This window comes from Macaca nemestrina, chromosome 12 (assembly GCF_043159975.1).
Source record: "Macaca nemestrina isolate mMacNem1 chromosome 12, mMacNem.hap1, whole genome shotgun sequence".
NCBI classification, from domain to species: domain Eukaryota; kingdom Metazoa; phylum Chordata; class Mammalia; order Primates; family Cercopithecidae; genus Macaca; species Macaca nemestrina.
Genome location: NC_092136.1, coordinates 18,087,782 through 18,105,842, shown reverse-complemented (window position 1 = coordinate 18,105,842; position 18,061 = coordinate 18,087,782). Strand labels below are relative to the sequence as shown.

The 18,061-nt window shown below is 44.2% G+C and overlaps 1 protein-coding gene across 42 annotated transcripts in view; it reads right to left on the bottom strand.

The window, feature by feature from the left end:
• The window catches only part of LOC105471691 (CUGBP Elav-like family member 1), a 93,979-nt gene that overhangs the window by 74,026 nt on the left and 1,892 nt on the right, over positions 1 to 18,061 (bottom strand). For 4 of the 42 annotated variants that reach the window (XM_071074635.1, XM_071074638.1, XM_071074639.1 and 1 more), the window contains exon 1: positions 11,063 to 11,083. The exons of 36 other annotated variants lie outside the window; for them this stretch is intronic. The gene's annotated coding sequence lies outside the window, so the exon portion shown is untranslated. Of the gene's footprint in view, positions 1 to 11,062; positions 11,084 to 18,061 lie in introns of those variants that run through there. 2 more of the 42 variants (XM_071074636.1, XM_071074637.1) reach the window with 1 other exon arrangement.

Sequence of the window (18,061 nt, the reverse complement as noted above, 5' to 3'; positions counted from 1 at the left end):
ATGGCATGAACCCAGGAGGCGGAGCTCGCAGTGAGCCGAGATCGCGCCACTGCACTCCAGCCTGGCGACAGAGCAAGACTACGTCTCAAAAAAAAAAAAAAAAAAAAAACACCTAAAAAATTAGCTAGGTGTGGTGGTGGGCACCTGTAGTCCCAGCTACTCGGGAGGCTGAGGCAGGAGAATGGCGTGAACCTGGGAGGCGGAGTTTGAAGTGTGCCAAGATGGCGCCACTGCACTCCAGCCTGGGCAACAGAGTGAGACTCCGTCTCAAAATTAAATTAAATTAAATTAAATTAAATTAAAAAAAGCCAAGGGAAGTAAAAGTTCAATCTCCAAGTATGCCTCCAAAACTGTGGTGTGTAGATAAATGTGATGTTAAATTACATTTAGGGAGATGAACTGACACTCCTAGCTAAATGTGTGTTGCCACTCAGTTCCCTGGAGACTCATTCTGTTAGAAGATATCTTAAGAAAACAGATCGTTTACACGTCTGATCTGTGGATCTGGTTTTTTCAGAAGTAGAACAGTCAGCATTAGGAAAAAAAAATTTTTTTTTCCCTAAGTCGGAAGCTTACTGGAAAAGGGTTAAATTAAGTCTTCCCATAGATCTAGCTTAGCCCAGAGCAAACTTATACCAGACAAATGAACATTAACAAAAACAGCACTTGATTTCACAGTAATAGTCTAGAACTTCAGCTACCCCAGGCCTGATCCATAATAATTTGAGCCAGAAAGTACCTGGCACAAATTTCTTTTTTTTTTTTTTTTTTTTTTTGAGACGGAGTCTTGCTCTGTCACCCAGGCTGGAGTGCAGTGGCCGGATCTCAGCTCACTGCAAGCTCCGCCTCCTGGGTTTACACCATTCTCCTACCTCAGCCTCCCGAGTAGCTGGGACTACAGGCGCCCGCCACCTCGCCCGGCTAGTTTTTTGTGTTTTTTAGTAGGGACGGGGTTTCACCGTGTTCGCCAGGATGGTCTTGATCTCCTGACCTCGTGATCCGCCCGTCTCGGCCTCCCAAAGTGCTGGGATTACAGGCTTGAGCCACCGCGCCCGGCCCCTGGCACAAATTTCAAGAGTATCCCTCACACTAATAATAACTACTGAAGCCTAAATATAAATTCCATTTAAATAAAATGTGTTAAAAACCAAACTCAGAACCAATTCATACAACAAATTCACAAACCAAAAGGAAAAAAAAATGGTTCTATGGAGATAAGATATACCATTAACTACAGTAGGCAATAGTTATCAAGACACTCCACAAAAATATTATGTCTTGGGCTGGGTGAGATGGCTTCATGCCTGCAATCCCAGCACTTTGGGAGGCCGAGGCAGGCGGATCACTTGAGTTCAGGAGTCTGAGACCAGCCTGACCAACATGGAGAAACTCCGTCTCTACTAAAACTAGAAAATTAGCCGGGCATGGTGGGGCATGCCTGTAATCCCAGCTACTCAGGAGGCTGAGGCAGGAGAATCGCTTGAACTCGGGAGGTAGAGGTTGCAGTGAGCCAAGGTTGCACCACTGCACTCCAGCCTGAGCAACAAGAGTGAAACTCCGTCTCAAAAAAAAAAAAAAAATCATGTCTTGTTTTGCTATATTTACTCACCTAAGCTTTCCTGTAGCAGGCCCACAAGAGGTTTTTTTTTTCTTGAGACAGAGTCTTGCTCTGTCGCCCAGGCTGGAGTGCAGTGGTGCGATCTCAGCTCACCGCAACCTCCACCTCCTGGGTTCAAGTGATTCTCCTGCCTCAGCCTCCAGAGTAGCTGGGATTACAGGCGTGTGCCACCATGCCCGGCTAATTTTTTCTATTTTTAATAGAGACGGGGTTTCACTGTGTTAGCCAGGATGGTCTCGATCTCCTGACCTCATGATCCGCCCGCCTCAGCCTCCCAAGGTGCTAGGAATTATAGGCATGAGCCACCCACTGTACTCCGTGTAAGAGTTTGTTTTTAAATAGTTTCTGGCCAGCACGGCAGCTCACGCCTGTAATCCCAGCACTTTGGGAAGCTGAGGCAGGTGAATCACTTGAGGCCAGGAGTTCGAGACTAGCCTGGCCAGCATGGCCAAATCTCATCTCTACTAAAAACAGAAAAAAGATAGATAGATAGATTAGGCAGACAGACAGACAGATAGATAGTTTCCCAATGCTATCTATAACCCAAATTAGCTCAGTAAAGAGGTTTGCAAGCTTTTTTAAAAAACTGTACTTATAGGCCAGGTGTGGTAGCTCATGCCTGAAATCTCAGTACTTTGGGAGGCCAAGCTAAGCAGATCACCGGAGGTCAGGTCAGGAATTAAGAGGTCAGCCTAGCCAACATGGTGAAAACTTGTCACTACTAAAAAAATACAAAAATTACCTGGGCGTGGTGGTACACACCTGTAATCCCAGCTACTCGGGAGGCTGAGGCAGAGTTACTTGAACCTGGGAGGCGGAAGCTGCAGAGCTGAGAATGTGCCACTGCACTCCAGCCTGGGTGACAGAGTGAGACTCCATCTCAAAAAATAATAGTAATAAATAAAATCGCACTTGTAAATGTATGCAGAGGCTATTAAGCAGAAACAGCACACAATAAAAACAATGAATACATAATAAACATAATGTCTTTCCACAATTATTTCCCATAAAGTTGAAAGAGGAAGTAGGAAGGACAAGCCCACAGTATAGTTTTGGCACGTAAGTTTAATATCAGACAGCCTAGAAACAAAAAGCAGAAAACAAGACATGAGAGGAGGCAAACTCTTGGATGCTTTATTCATTTTTACTAGTGGTTTACTATTTCCTCGATTTTATTTGGAAAAGCATGTCTTGGCCCAGAAAGGCAAGAGTGCAGACCGCCAGCAATATCAGATTCTCCTTTTCTTATTTTCTGGAGCTATTGAAAACTGAGCCAAAATCAGAGTTGTCTAGGAGCCTTCTGACTGTTCAGGCAATGTAAAACACAAGGTTTCTAGATCAGAGCTCCAAAAGGTTTTTACAGTACAAATCTTTTTTTTTTTTTTTTTTTTGGGACAGAGTCCCGCTCTGTCGCCCAGGCTAAAGTGCAGTGGCACCATCTTGGCTCAGTGCAGCCTCCACCTCTTGGATTCAAGCGATTCTCCTGCCTCAGCCTCCTGAGTAGCTGGGACTACAGGCACACACCACCACACTCAGCTAATTTTTGTATTTTTAGTAGAGACAGAGTTTCACCATGTTGGCCAGGATGGTCTCGATCTCCTGACCTCGTGATCCGCCTGACTCAGCCTCCCAATGTGCTGGGACTATAGGCGTAAGTCACCACGCCAGGCCTACAGTACGTTATCTTAACCATAATGTCTTTTGATAGAAAGCTGCTTATGCTTGTTTCCAGATAACTCCTTGGAGTTTTTAAAGTACTCCATCTTCAGAAGACAATGACTTAAATTCACAGAATTTCAATGTTAAGTCTTTTTCCTATTACTAATCCTTAATACTGAACTGTTTCAAAACATAAAATTAAAGTGCCATTTAACATGGAGTAGTCAACAAATAATTATCAGATATCTACTTTATGCAAGGCCCCAGTGCTTAGGTAAACTATAGACTGTAAAATTTCCTCTATGCACAGCATTGGGTTTAGCACAATACACACAACACATGAAGGCATAATCTTATTTTTATTTTTATTTTTTAAAGAAATGGGGTTTCACTTTTTTGCCCAGGCTGGCTGGAGTACAGTGGCACAATCATAGCTTTCTGTAACCTCCAACTCCTGGGCTCAAGGAGTTGAGTCCTGCCTCAGTCTCCCAAATAGCTAGGACTATAGGTGTGCCCCACCATGCCTGGCTAAATAATTTTTTTTTCTTTGTAGAGACAGAGTCCCTGTATTTGCCTAGGCTGGTCTCAAACTCCTGGCCTCAAGGAATCCTCTTGCCTCAGCCTCCTAAAGTGCTGGTAATGCAGGCATAAGCTACCACGACTGGCCCATAATATTGTTTAGATATATTTGCAATCATCATTTGACCTCTGATATCAAATAATATCTTCTAGCTTTTTCTATCCTACATATCTATGTATGGAAGACAGAATGTTGATGTTGGCTGTGTACCAGGTTGCATATAAATCTCCATTTCAAAACTGGCTTGTCTCTTTTTAATTCCTGCTCATTAGTATTACAGGGAATTTTTACATTTCTCTGGAATAAAGTCTTTCAACCTAACAAACCAAAAGATCACAGGGAAAAAAAATCACGTTAGAAGCACTAAACTGTCTTTCACAGAGCTTCCCCCTCTCCCTCATTAACATTTCTCAAAGAGAAAAACACCACTGTGATGCTCCTCTCACAGATCATTCATGAAGTTACTGAGCTGGGACCAGACAGACTCCATCAACTGGGCACATAGCCACTCACCCTTTGTTTAAAGTCTCAACAGCCATTCAACCCACATTATTGTGTTCCACTCAAGCCCATCAACATTTTTTTAAGAGGAAACAATCAGGAAACTAAAACAAACACCACTTAACTAGAAATGAAGAAAAGACTGAATCCATATGCCTCACAAACAAAAATTCTCTAAAACTGATGGCTCACTTTAAGTTTCCTATCTGAAATAGCAGTATTATTTTTAACAGGCTCATATTCCTTAAAAAAACAAAAACAAAACAAACAAAATAAACAAATAATCATAAAAAACTTGTTAAAAAAATAAACTCATAATCTTGATCTAGCAAAGCATTCTAAACACCAAGCGCAAATGCATATACTGAAGGAGTCAAGACCTCCAGCAGCCTTTTGCCTGGGGCTAAGGAGGGCATGGGGGCGGGCGGGAAGAGCACTCTTTCAAACGACTGGTGCGGTGGCTCAAGCCTGTAATCCCAGCACTTTGGGAGGCCAAGGCGGGCAGATCACCTAAGGTTGGGAGTTCGAGACCAGCCATGGCTAACATGGTGAAACCTCGTTTCTACTAAAAATACAAAAAAAATCAGCCAGGCATGGTAGCGCACACCTGCAATTCTAGCTACTCAGGACTATTCTAAACTTCAAATTTTACAAGTGCTGTGCAGAGCTCTGTACTAAGTCTAACTCAAAGTTCTTTTGGCTGAAAATAACAGATAGCTTACACAAAAACTAGAACTAACTGAAAGAGTACTAGACCATCTCAAGAACTCCAAACAGGCCCACACCTGGAAAGTCTTTAGGCATCCAGATTTGTATTCTGCATGTGGATGGCTGCCCTCTCTCCAGAACTGCATTTCTAGTCTATGCTTCTTTCCAGATGAAATCTACTTACTTCTCCCTCCCTACGGAATGACCTTCACCGCTTCCACATGTATGAGCCTGAACTTGGCTGCATACCAGCATCTGACTTTATGTCCTGAGTTCTCTGAATGCAGGTGACAATTCGTATCCTAAAGACTTGAATCTCAGTTCCGATCTCAAATTCCTAGGACAAAGCAATTTGCCCAGCTTGGGCCAGGTGTCCACCTCTGGTGCAATAAGGTATTACAAGAGGGGCTAGATCACAAGGTATAATTAGAGTAGGGACTATGTGCCTGAACCACTCCCCTAAAGTATATGCAATACACTAAGCAGCAAGGCAGTTTCCATCCTCAAAAAGCTTAAAATCTTGCTGAAATAATAAAATACATCAATAAAACACTAAATCAGGTATAGGAATGAATGGACAGGAAAAGCCTCATGAAGGCCGGGCGCGGTGGCTCAAGCCTGTAATCCCAGCACTTTGGGAGGCCGAGGCGGGCGGATCACAAGGTCAGGAGATCGAGACCACAGTGAAACCCCGTCTCTACTAAAAATACAAAAAATTAGCCGGGTGCGGTGGCGGGCGCCTGTAGTCCCAGCTACTCAGGAGGCTGAGGCAGGAGAATGGCGGGAACCCGGGAGGCGGAGCTTGCAGTGAGCCGAGATTGCGCCACTGCACTCCAGCCTGGGCAACAGCGTGAGACTCCGTCTCAAAAAAAAAAAAAAAAAAAAAAGAAAAGCCTCATGAAAAAGGTTAGCTGTGCACTAAATGACAAACAGATATTGAATCATGAGCAGGGAGGGGCTGAAAAGCATTCCTAAACACGAAATGTGGTATCTGCTCCTCTTGCTCTAGCCATCTAGGAAATATAGACCTAAGGGATAAATAATCTTTTACCACATAAACAGCTTCCAGTAAAATATCCTTGTTGAAAGCCTACTATAAGGCTTAAAATGACTTTGAACACAAAGCAGTGCTGCTTCATCATGCAGTAATCACCCACTAGCTGACAAATGTCAAAGAGTTATGCATTTTCAAGCTGTCACCACCACCCTGACTTCCTTTCACTCCCCGGCCCCCACAAGACTCTTGCTCAGAGAGCACTCAAAATCAGGCAAGCAGGCTGGGCGCAGTGGCTCATGCCTGTAATCCCAGCACTTTGGGAGGCCGAGGTGGGTGGATCATGAGGTCGGGAGTTCAAGACCAGCCTGGCCAAGATGGTGAAACCCCATCTCTATTAAAAATACAAAAATTAGCCAGGCATGGTGGTGGGCGCCCATAATCCCAACTGCTTGGGAGGCTGAGGCAGGGAGAATGGCTTGAACTCAGGAGGCGGAGACTGCAGTGAGCCAAGATGGCGCCACTGGACTCCAGCCTTGGCGACAGAGAGAGACTCCGTCTCAAAACAAAAACAAAAACACACACAAAAAAACCCAACAAAACAAAACAAAAAACAGGCAAGCAGCCAGTAAATGGCACAGGTGTTTCTCACTGAAAATATCCCATCCAATCTAGCATGGTAAGTTAGCAGCAGCAACACCCAGATAGAATTCATCTGGGAAAGAAACACCAGCTGCGCTATGTGACTGCAGTGTGAGGGAAGGCGGCCGGAGCAGAAAAGTAGAATGTTTCCCATACACAAAAGCTAGAAGTACAAAGAAACTGGAAAAAGCCTACAGTAAATTATCTGTACAAAACAGAAATTAACAAAAACTTAACAGATGTCCAAATAATACTGGGTTAAAAAACACCGTCTACTCACAGTAGACTATTAGTCACCCCACATTATCACCAATATCATACATATTCACACAGTCTGCAAGAGCATACCTCAATCTCAAAGGAAACAAAAAGGTAATAAAAGAACAAGAAGAAAGTGGTGACAGTTTCTAACTTAATGACTATTTTGCTGAAGAGCAGCAATGTTACTATGAAAATGGAAACTACTTGGCCAGGGGTGGAGGCTCACACTTGTAATCCCAGCACTTTGGGAGGCCAAGGCAGGCGGATCTCCTGAGGACAGGAGTTCGAGACCAGCCTGGCCAACAAGGTGAAACTCCATCTCTACTTAAAATACAAAATTAGCTGGGCATGGTGGCGCATGCCTATAATCCCAGCTACTCGGGAGGCTGAGGCAAGAGAATCGTTTGAACCCAGGAGGCAGATGTTGCAATGAGCCGAGATCTCGCCACTGTACTCCAACCTGGTGACAGGGCAAGACTGTCTCAAAATTAAAAGTATAACACTACAAACTTAGCCCAGGAACCAAAAAACTTTATTTTGCATAATCCTCAAACTAAAGACATTCCCCCTAAAACACAGTTTTCATGGAGTTATAACTTAGAAAGTAAAATTATTCAACTCAGCCGGGCGCGGTGGCTCACGCCTATAATCCCAGCACTTTGGGAGGCCGAGGTGGGCGGATCACGAGGTCAGGAGATCGAGACCATCCTGGCTAACACAGTGAAACCCCGTCTCTGCCAAAAATACAAAAAATTAGCCGGGCATGGTGGCGGGCGCCTGCAGTCCCAGCTACTCAGCAGGCTGAGGCAGGAGAATGGCATGAACCCAGGAGACGGAGCTTGCAGTAAGCCGAGATCGCGCCACTGCACTCCAGCCTGGGCGACAGAGCGAGACTACGTCTCAAAAAAAAAAAAAAAAAAAAAATTATTCAACTCCATTTTGTCAAAGCTGAATGTAGCTATAAAAAGAAGAACTGGAGGTCATAAAGTTAGTGGAGAGTTCTTTCTAAAGCCGTGTCAGGCTGGGCGCGGTGGCTCACGTCAATTTCAGCAGTTCTGGAGGATGAGGCAGGTGGATCATCTGAGATCAGGAGTTCGAGACCAGCCTGGCCAACATGGTGAAACCCCATCTCTACTAAAAATACAAAAATTAGCCAGGCATGGTGGCAGGTGCCTATAAACCCAGCTACTCAAGAGGTTGAGGCAGGAGAATCGCTTCAACACGGGAGGCGAAGGCTGCAGTGAGCTGAGATCGCACCGTTGCACTCCAGCTTGGGCAACAAGAATGAAACTGTCTCAAATAAATAAAGCCATATCTGCACCTATGAACATATCTAAAAGTAGCACATCAAATTCGATTCAGTGAGATCCATCAGGTATCAATGCAATCACTAAACAAAAACTCATCATTCTTGTTGATATTTTCTCTAATTTTTTTTTTTTTTTTTTTTTTTTGAGACAGGGTCTCCCTGTTGCCCAGGCTGGAGTGTAGTGGTGTGATCTCAGTTCACTGCAACCTCCACCTCCTGGATTCAAGCCATTCTTGTGCCTCAGCCACTTGAGGAGCTGGGATTACAGGCACGTACCACCACATCTGGCTAATTTTTGTATTTTTAGTAGAGACAGAGTTTCACCACGTTGGCCAGACTGGTCTCAAACTTCTGGCCTTATGTGATCTGCATGTCTTGGCCTCCCAAAGTGCTGGGATTACAGGCATGAGCCACCGTGCTCTGCTTTAGAAAATATCAAAAGGGATGGACTGTGTTAAGCTTTACAAAATATCAACAGGGCTGGGAACAGTGGCTCATACCTGTAATCCCAACACTTTGGGAGGCCAAGGCAGGAGGATCACTTGAGGACAGGAGTTCGAGACCAGGAGAGACCCCGTCTCTACAAATACTACAAAAATTAGCCAGGTGTAGTGGTGTGCACCTGTAGTCCCAGCTACTTGGAAAGCTGAGGCTGGAGGATCACTTGAGTCCAGGAGTTCCAGGCTATAACTGCACCACTGCACTCAAGTCTGGGCAACAAAGAGAGATTCTGTCTCTAATGGAAAAGAAGGCCAGCATGGTAGCTCATGCCTGTAATCCCAGCACTTTGGGAGGCTGAGGCAGGAGGACTGCTGGAGGCCAGCAGGTCAAGACCAGCCTGGGCAACATAGTGGGACCCCATCTCTACAAAAAATAAAATTAGCCAAGCGTGGTGTTGCGTACCTATAGTCCCAGCTACTTGGGAGGCTGAGGTGGGGAAGGATCACTGAGGCCTGGGAGGTTGAGGCTACAGGGAGCCACAATAACGCCACTGCACTCCAGCCTGAGTGACCTTGTCTCAGAAAACAACGGCAGACCAAAAAAGCCCAAAACTTTGGCCGGGCGCGGTGGCTCAAGCCTGTAATCCCAGCACTTTGGGAGGCCGAGACGGGCGGATCACGAGGTCAGGAGATCGAGACCATCCTGGCTAACACAGTGAAACCCCGTCTCTACTAAAAAATACAAAAAAACTAGCCGGGCGAGGTGGCGGGCGCCTGTAGTCCCAGCTACTCGGGAGGCTGAGGCAGGAGAATGGCGTAGACCCGGGAGGCGGAGCTTGCAGTGAGCTGAGATCCGGCCACTGCACTCCAGCCTGGGCGACAGAGCGAGACTCCGTCTCCAAAAAAAAAAAAAAAGGCCCAAAACTTTACAAATCTGGAACTTAATGAAGTGTAAAATAAACAAATACATACTCATGGCCTCCACAGCACAGCAGAGGTTAAAAAATAACTATAGAATTCCATAAAGAAACCTCCACTTTAAGAAGATTCTAAGCCAATTCTACAACAAGGTCAAAGTTATTTTACAAAGGTCTCATCAAGGAAACTGTCTTCAAGGCAGGCATAATGTTGCCCTCCTGTAATCAATCCCAACCACTCAGGAGGCTGAGGCAGGAGGACTGCTTGAGCCCAAGAGTTTGTGCCAGTCTGGGCTATATAGTGGACCCGCGGACCCCTGTCCCCACCCCATCTCTAAAAAAAAAAAGAAAGAAAGAAAGCTGTTTTTGGCAAATAAGGACTCTTGATACAATACAGTTTACAAAGCAAATAGCTAAAACTGATTAAGTCTTAAATCTGCATTACAACTCTAAATATTAGAGCCCTCCTCCCCGCCTGAACTCGTCACTTTAAACTACAAAGAGACCCAGGTGTCCCCTATTACAAATCCAATATATTCATTTATAATTTTCAGTTTTCTTTGAACGCAGAAGCCTCCCAACACTAGATTCTCACATAAAGTAGAAACAGTGAATATGAAATCCAGGAAACCATATTACCCAAGTATTCCACAAGGAACAATGCCCTGTTTAGCAAAGCATTTCAGACACACAAATCTCATCCCTCAAGCCACAACAGACACAAGAAAATGCAAAACAAAACGCACTCATAAAAGGAAACAAAAGGAACATTGATGTACTAGGTACTGCTCATCTACGTATGGCACTGCTAGGCATTTCACCTGTGTTACTTATTTCATTTGGCTGAAACGCATTACTGACCCAAAAGACAAGTGAATGGTATGCCCATTTCACACACGGAAAAATAAACAGCATTATCAATACTGTATCAGGCACTGTTCGGTGCCTAGCATAAGTTACTTCAATTAATCCTCACATTACTATTCTGAGTTGGTATCTCCACTTTAAAGATAGGAAAACACGCCCAGAAATGTTAAACTGGTGGTACCCTAAATCCATTGTCCCAAGCTGTCAGTTATCCTTACCAGGCTGTGCTTAGAAAGCCCATTCAAGTCACACCATCCTTTCAAACCATTTCCATTTTCAGGATTCCACAATCAAAGAATCAACTCTCAATTACAGAAAGACTTAATTCTCCAGATTTTCATCAAAATTTTCTTATTTCTATTCTACTTGCCTTTTGACCATTTCAGTGTACTGTAACTCTAGTATATGTGTTCTAGTAACTATAGCATTATATTAATAGCAATCAACTTTGGGAGGCTGAGGAGGGCAGATCACCTGAGGTCAGGAGTTTGAGACCAGTCTGATCAACATGGAGAAACCCCATCACTACTAAAAATACAAAATTGGCCAGGTGTGGTGGCACATACCTGTAATCCCAGCTACACGGAAGGCTGAGGCAGGAAAATCGCTTGAGCCCAGGAGGCAGAGGTTGCAGTGAGCTGAGATGGTACCACCGCACTCCAGCCTCAGCAACAAGAGTGACACTCAGTCTCAAAAAAGAAAAAAAAAAAAAATCAAAAATCAAAGAATAGGTCAGACATAGTGGCTCATGCCTGTAATCACAATACTCTGGGAGGCCCAGGAAGGCAGATAACTTGAGGTCAGGAGTTCGAGATCTGCCTGGCCAAGCACGGCCAACGTGGCGAAATCCCATCTCTAATAAAAATACAAAAATTAAGGCCGGGTGGAGCAGTTCACGCCTGTAATCCCAGCACTTTGGGAGGCCGAGGTGGGCAGATCACCTGAAGTCGGGAATTTGAGATCAGCCTGACCAACATGGAGAAACTCTGTCTCTACTAAAAATACAAAACTCAGCTGGACGTGGTGGCGGGCACCTATAATCCCAGCTACTTGAGAGGCTGAGGCATGAGAATTGCTTGAATCCCTCCAGGCAGAGGTTGCAGTGAGCTGAGATTGAACCACTGCACGCTAGGCTGGGTGACAGAGCGAGACTCCATTTCAAAAATAAATAAATAAATAAATATTGACCTTCAGTCAGAGCCATAAAGTCTCCAATACCCATTATTAAGAGGTAAATAATAAGTTATTAAGAGGTTATTAAGATGTTAATAGTAAGGAACATATTGTTAATAATGAGCATTATTAAGAGATTAATAACAAAGAGCAAATCTGAAGTCTTAAAGCATAAAGTTTGCCCAGCTGCCAGAGACCTTTTTTCTATTTCTTCTTTTTATACGAAAGTTTTACAAAATTTGTACAAAAATACAATAATTTTTGTATTTTTTGTAGAGATGAGGTCTAGCTATGTTGCCCAGGCTGGTCTCAAGCTCCTGGGCTCAAGCAATCCACCTGCCTCAGTCTTCCAAAAGTGCTGGGATTACACACATGCACCACCATGCCCAGTCCCTCTCATATATACATATATATAAATTTTTTTCTGAGATGGAGTCTCACACTCTCACCCAGGCTGGAGTGCAGTGGCGCCATCTCAGCTTACTGCAAGCTCCGCCTCCTGGGTTCACGCCATTCTCCTGCCTCAGCCTCCCGGGTAGCTAGGACTACAGGCGCCCGCCACCACGCCTGGCTAATTTTTTGTATTTTTAGTAGAGACGGGGTTTGACCGTGTGAGCCAGGATGGTCTCGATCTCCTGAGCTTGTGATCCGCCCACCTCGGCCTCCCTAATTTTTTTTAAGGGAGAAAAATAGGAGAAAGGCCTTTCATGCAATTGACAGATACTCTCAGTATCTTTTTTTGGGGGGCAGGGCGCCGGGGAGAGAAAGGAGTTTTGCTCTTGTCGCCCAGGCTGGAGTGCAGTGGCGCCATCTTGGCTCACCACAACCTCTGCCTCCCTAGTTCAAACGATTCTCCTGCCTCAGCCTCCTAAGTAGCTGGGATGAGAGGCATGCACCACTATACCTGGCTAATTTTGTATTTTTAGTAGAGACAGCATTTCTCCATGTTGGTCAGCCTCGTCTTGAACTCCCGACCTCAGATGATCTGCCTGCCTCAGGCTCCCAAAGTGCCGGGATTACAGGTGTGAGCCACCACGCCTGGCCAACTTTCTTCACACTAGAACAAACTGAGAGACCTTTGAGTTTTTTTGTTTTTTTTTTGGGACAGAGTCTCGCTCTATTGGCGGGCTGGACTGCAGTGGCGTGATCTCAGCTCACTGCAACCTCTGCCTCCCGGATTCCAGCAATTCTCCTGCCTCACGCTCCTGAGTAGCTGGGACTACAGGTGAGTGCCACCACACCCAGCTAATTTTTGTATTTTTAGTAGAGACAGGGTTTCACCACGTTGGCCAGGATGGTCTCAATCTCTTGACCTCGTAATCTGCCCACCTTGGCCTCCCAAAGTGCTGGGATTACAGGCGTGAGCCACCGTGCCTGGCACCTATGAATATCTCTGAAATGTTCATACCCGAAAGTATTAGCCTAACTAGGCCATTAATGGCAGATTTACAAATTTATCTGTGCACAACATACAATACCTAGAAATTGATCCACCTAACAAAGTCATTCATATATTATAGGTATAAAGCAAAGGCAGGAACTTGTCAATTCTTAACCTCTCCAAGTGATATTTTTCAGTACACATTATTTGAAAATGCTGTGCCGGGCACGGTGGCTCACGCCTGTAATCCCAGCACTTTGGGAGGCTGAGGTGGGCGGATCACCTGAGGTCGGGAGTTCAAGACCAGCTTGATCAACATGGAGAAACCCCCGTCTCTACTAAAAATACAAAGAATTAGCTGGGGGTGGTGGCATATGCCTGTAATCCCAGCTACTTGGGAGGCTGAGGCAGGAGAATCACTTGAACCCAGGAGGTGGAGGTTGCAGTGAGCCAAGATTGCACCATTGCACTTAACCCTGGGCAACAAGAGCGAAACTCTGTCTCCAAAAAGAAAAAAAGAAAAAAGAAAATGCTGTACATTCAAAGATAGGAAAATCTGACTAGATTAGAAATTTTAAATACTATACACAGTGATTCGGATTATCGCTATAGACTACTTTATTATACATGCTGACATATGTGTATTTTCAAGAAGTTTGAATATGTCAGTAGACATCTCTCTTGTGATTGGCAATCCACATGAAGAGCGTCAATTATAATCAATTAAACCTTTACAGAACTCCAACAGAGGACAGAAAAATAAAGGAGACATTCCTGACCTCAAGTAGTAGAGGAACACAGCCATAAAAGGAAATCAGGGCCGGGCACAGTGGTTCATGCCTGTAATCCCAGCAATTTAGGAGGCCAAGGCGTGTGGATCACCTGAGGTCAGGAGTTTGAGACCAGCCTGGCCAAAATGGTGAAACCCCATCTCTACTAAAAATACAAAATTAGCCAGGCTAGGTGGCTCATGCCTGTAGTCCCAGCTACTCCGAAGGCTGAGGCAGCTTGAACTCGGGAGGCGGAGGTTGCAGTGAGCCGAGATCGCACCACTGCACTCCAGCCTGGACGATAAGAGTGAAACTCCATCTCAAAAAAAAAAAAAAAAAAAACAAAAAAGGAAATTAGGTCCTGATACATACTACAAAATGACGCATGGACCTTGAAAACAACATGCTAAGTGAAATAAGCTAGACACAAAAAGCCAAGTATTACATGATTCCAGTTACATGAAATATCTAGAATAGCCGGGCGCGGTGGCTCACGCCTGTAATCCCAGCACTTTGGGAGGCCGAGGCGGGCAGATCACAAGGTCAGGAGATCGAGACCACGGTGAAACCCCGTCTCTACTAAAAATACAAAAAATTAGCCGGGCGCGGTTGTGGGCGCCTGTAGTCCCAGCTACTCGGGAGGCTGAGGCAGGAGAATGGCGTGAACCCGGGAGGCGGAGCTTGCAGTGAGCCGAGATCGCGCCACTGCACTCCAGCCTGGGCGACAGAGCGAGACTCCGTCTCAAAAAAAAAAAAAAAAAAAAAAATCGAGAATAAGCAAATTCACAGACACAAAGATAGATTAGAGGCTACAAGAGGCAGGGGGGAAGGGAAAATTGAGCGTTATTGCTTAATGGTTACAGAGGTTCTGTTTAGGGTGATGAAAACATTTTGGAAAGATCACAGTGATGACTGCACAACATCTCAATGTAATTAATGTCACTAAATTACACACTTAAAAAGGGTTAAAACGGGCCGGGCGCAGTGGCTCATGTCTGTAATCCCAACACTTTGGGAGGCCAAGGCAGGTGGATCACGAAGTCAGGAGTTCAAGACCAGCCTGGCCAAGATGGTCAAACCCCGTCTCTACTAAAAACACAAAAATTAGCCAGGCACGGTGGCAGGAACCTGTAATCCCAGCTACTAGGAAGGCTAAGGCAGAAGAATCGCTTGAACCAGGGCAGCAGAGATTGCAGTGAGCCAAGATCGAGTCACTGTACTCTAGTCTGGGCGAAAGAGTGAGACTCCGTCTTAAAGAAAAGAGAAAAAAAAAAAGGTTAAAACAACCTAAATGTAAGACCTAAAACTATAAAACTCTTAGAAGAAAATATAGGGGAAAAACTTCATGATACTGGATTTGACAATGATTTCATGGATATGACACCAAAAGCACAGGCAACAAAACCAGAAATAAACAAATAGGACTATATCAAACATGAAATATTTTGTGTATCAAAGCATACAATCAACAAAGTGAAAAGACAAATTACGGAATGGGAGAAAATATCTGCAAATCATCTATCTAATAAGGGGTTAATATCCAGAAAATAGAGGCTGGGTGTGGTGGCTCACACCTGTAATCCCAGTACTTTGGGAGGTTGAGGTGGGCGGATCCCCTGAGGTCGGGAGTTCAAGACCAGCCTGGCCAACATGGTGAAACTCCCTCTCTACTAAAAATACAAAAATTAGCCAGGCATGGTAGCACATGACTGTAGTCCCAGCTACTCAGGAGGCTGAGGCAGGAGAATCGCTTGAACCCAGCGGGTGGAGGCTACAGTGAGCAGAGATCACGCCACTGCACTCCAGCCTGGGCAACAGAGCGAGACTCCGTCTCAAAAAAAAATCCAGGAAATATAAAGAACGTCTATAATTCAACAATACAAAAACCAAAAAACTTGATTAAGAACTGGGAAATGGCCTTGAACAGACATTTCTCCAAAGATAATATATAAATGGCCAAGCATACAAAAAGATGCTCAACATCACTAGTCAGCAGAGAAATACAAATAAAAACTACCACAGTGAGGTGTCTCACACCCATTAAGATGGCCACCAAAAAAAAAAAAAAAAAAAAAAAAAGATTGGTGAGGATGTGGAGAAACTGGAACCCTTGGGTACTACTGGTGAGACTGTAAAATGGTGCAACTTCTATAGAAAGCAGTATAGGGGTTCTTAAAAAAATAAAAATAAAAAAAACTATTCCAGTGGACTGCATTCTTTCAAAATAATAAAAATTAAAAACAGAATGATCACTTCATCCAGCAATCCCACTTTGGAGTATATATCCAAAACAAATGATACTGTTCCAGAGGCTGGAATACCTATTTGCACACACAGTCACAGCAGCACTATTCACAATAGCCAGGAGGTAGCTGCAACCCAAAAGTCCATTAGTGGATGCAGTCCATAAACATGATATATATATACACAATGAAGTATTAGCCTTAAAAAGGAAATAAATCCGGTCACATAGTACAACATGGATGAGTCTTCAGGACATTACACTAAGTGAAATAAGTCTGTCACAAAAACCAGACATGACCACTTACATGATGTTATCTAAAGTGGTCAAAATCGTAGAAACACAAATAATGGTGGTTACCAGGGGCTAGTGGGAAGGGGAAAAGGGGAGCTGTTGTCTAACAGGTATAGAGTTTTAGATATGCAAAATGAAAAACTCACAGATCTGTTTTCCAAAAGTGTGAATGTACTTAACGTCACAGAACACTTAAAAATGACTAAGTTAGTAAATGTTGTGAGTCTTTTTTTTTTTTTTTTGATACAGAGTCTTGCCTTGTCGCCCAGGCTGGAGTGCAGTGGCGCAATCTCAGCTCCCAGCAACCTCCACCTCCCAGGTTCAAGCGATTCTCCTGCCTCAGCCTCCCAAGTAGCTGGGACTACAGGCACATGCCACTGCACCTGGCTAATTTTTGTATTTTTAGTATAGACGGGGTTTCACCATATTGGCCAGCTGGTTTCGAACTCCTGACCTCGTGATCCGCCCGCCTCGGCCTCTCAAAGTGCTGGGATTACAGGCGTGAGCCAACGCGCCCAGCCAATTTTGTGTTTTTAACCACAATTTTAACATGTAGGCCAGGCTCAGTGGCTCACATCTTTATTCAGAAGTTCAAAACCAGCCTGGGCAAAACAGTGACACCCTGTCTCTACAAAAATAAATAAATAAATAAATAAATAAATAAATAAATAAAGGCCAGGCATGGTAGTTCACGCCTATAATCCCAGTACTTTGGGAGGCTGAGATGGGCAAATCACCTGAGGTCAGGAGTTCTAGATGGGCCTGGCCAACATGGTGAAACCCCATCTCTACTAAAAATACAAAAACTATCTGGGCACAGTGGCAAGTGCCTGTAATACCAGCTATCCAGGAGGCTGAGGCAGGAGAATTGCTTGAGCCCGGCAGGCAGGGTTGCAGTGAGCTGAGATCACACCACTGCACTCCAGTATGAGTGACAGAGCAAGACTCCATGGCGGGGTCGGGGCTGGGGGTTTGGGACTGGACCCACATCACAAAACTGTGACTAGGATAAGCCTGTTTTGCGAAAATAGGCATTTCTGTAGCATATAAAAATGATGGGCAAGATAAAGACCCAATATTTAACAATCATCTCTGAGTGGTGACACTATGGGTGAGTTTCTTCCTTTTTTGACTTATATGTATTTTTTATAATGAATCTGTAACTTCTGTATTAAGAAAAATACATGGAAATCTTTAGAAAAATAAATCATTTTGGCTAAAAACTTCACTGTCTGCCTATTATTACATCATGGGTATTTCACCATATTACAGAAGCTGAACTAATACCATGTGAGACAGATGCTGTTTCTTTCATTTTGCAGGTGAGAATAAACTGAGGAGCAGAACAGTTGAGTGACTTGCCAAGGTTGTATAACTAGTAAATGACAGAGCAAGCATTACAATCCAGGCCTAGTTCTAACTTCAAGTCAGGGTCCTTTCCCATTTCATTACATCTCAAAGGGTAGACTGCATTATTATACTCATGATATTGTTTAAAAAAAAACCATAACCTTGGGCAAGTAAGTCACTTAACTTCTAGGGCTCTCAGTTTCTTCATCCAAAAAGTGAACGGGTTCTAGAAAAGATATTCCATCTCTAACAGCCCCTCCTGCTAGTGGATCTTAAGTCTAGATAGCACAATCTTTAAAGAAAACCCTGGGTTTTCTTTTCTTTAAAGGGATCAGAATGAATGGCTGAATAGAAG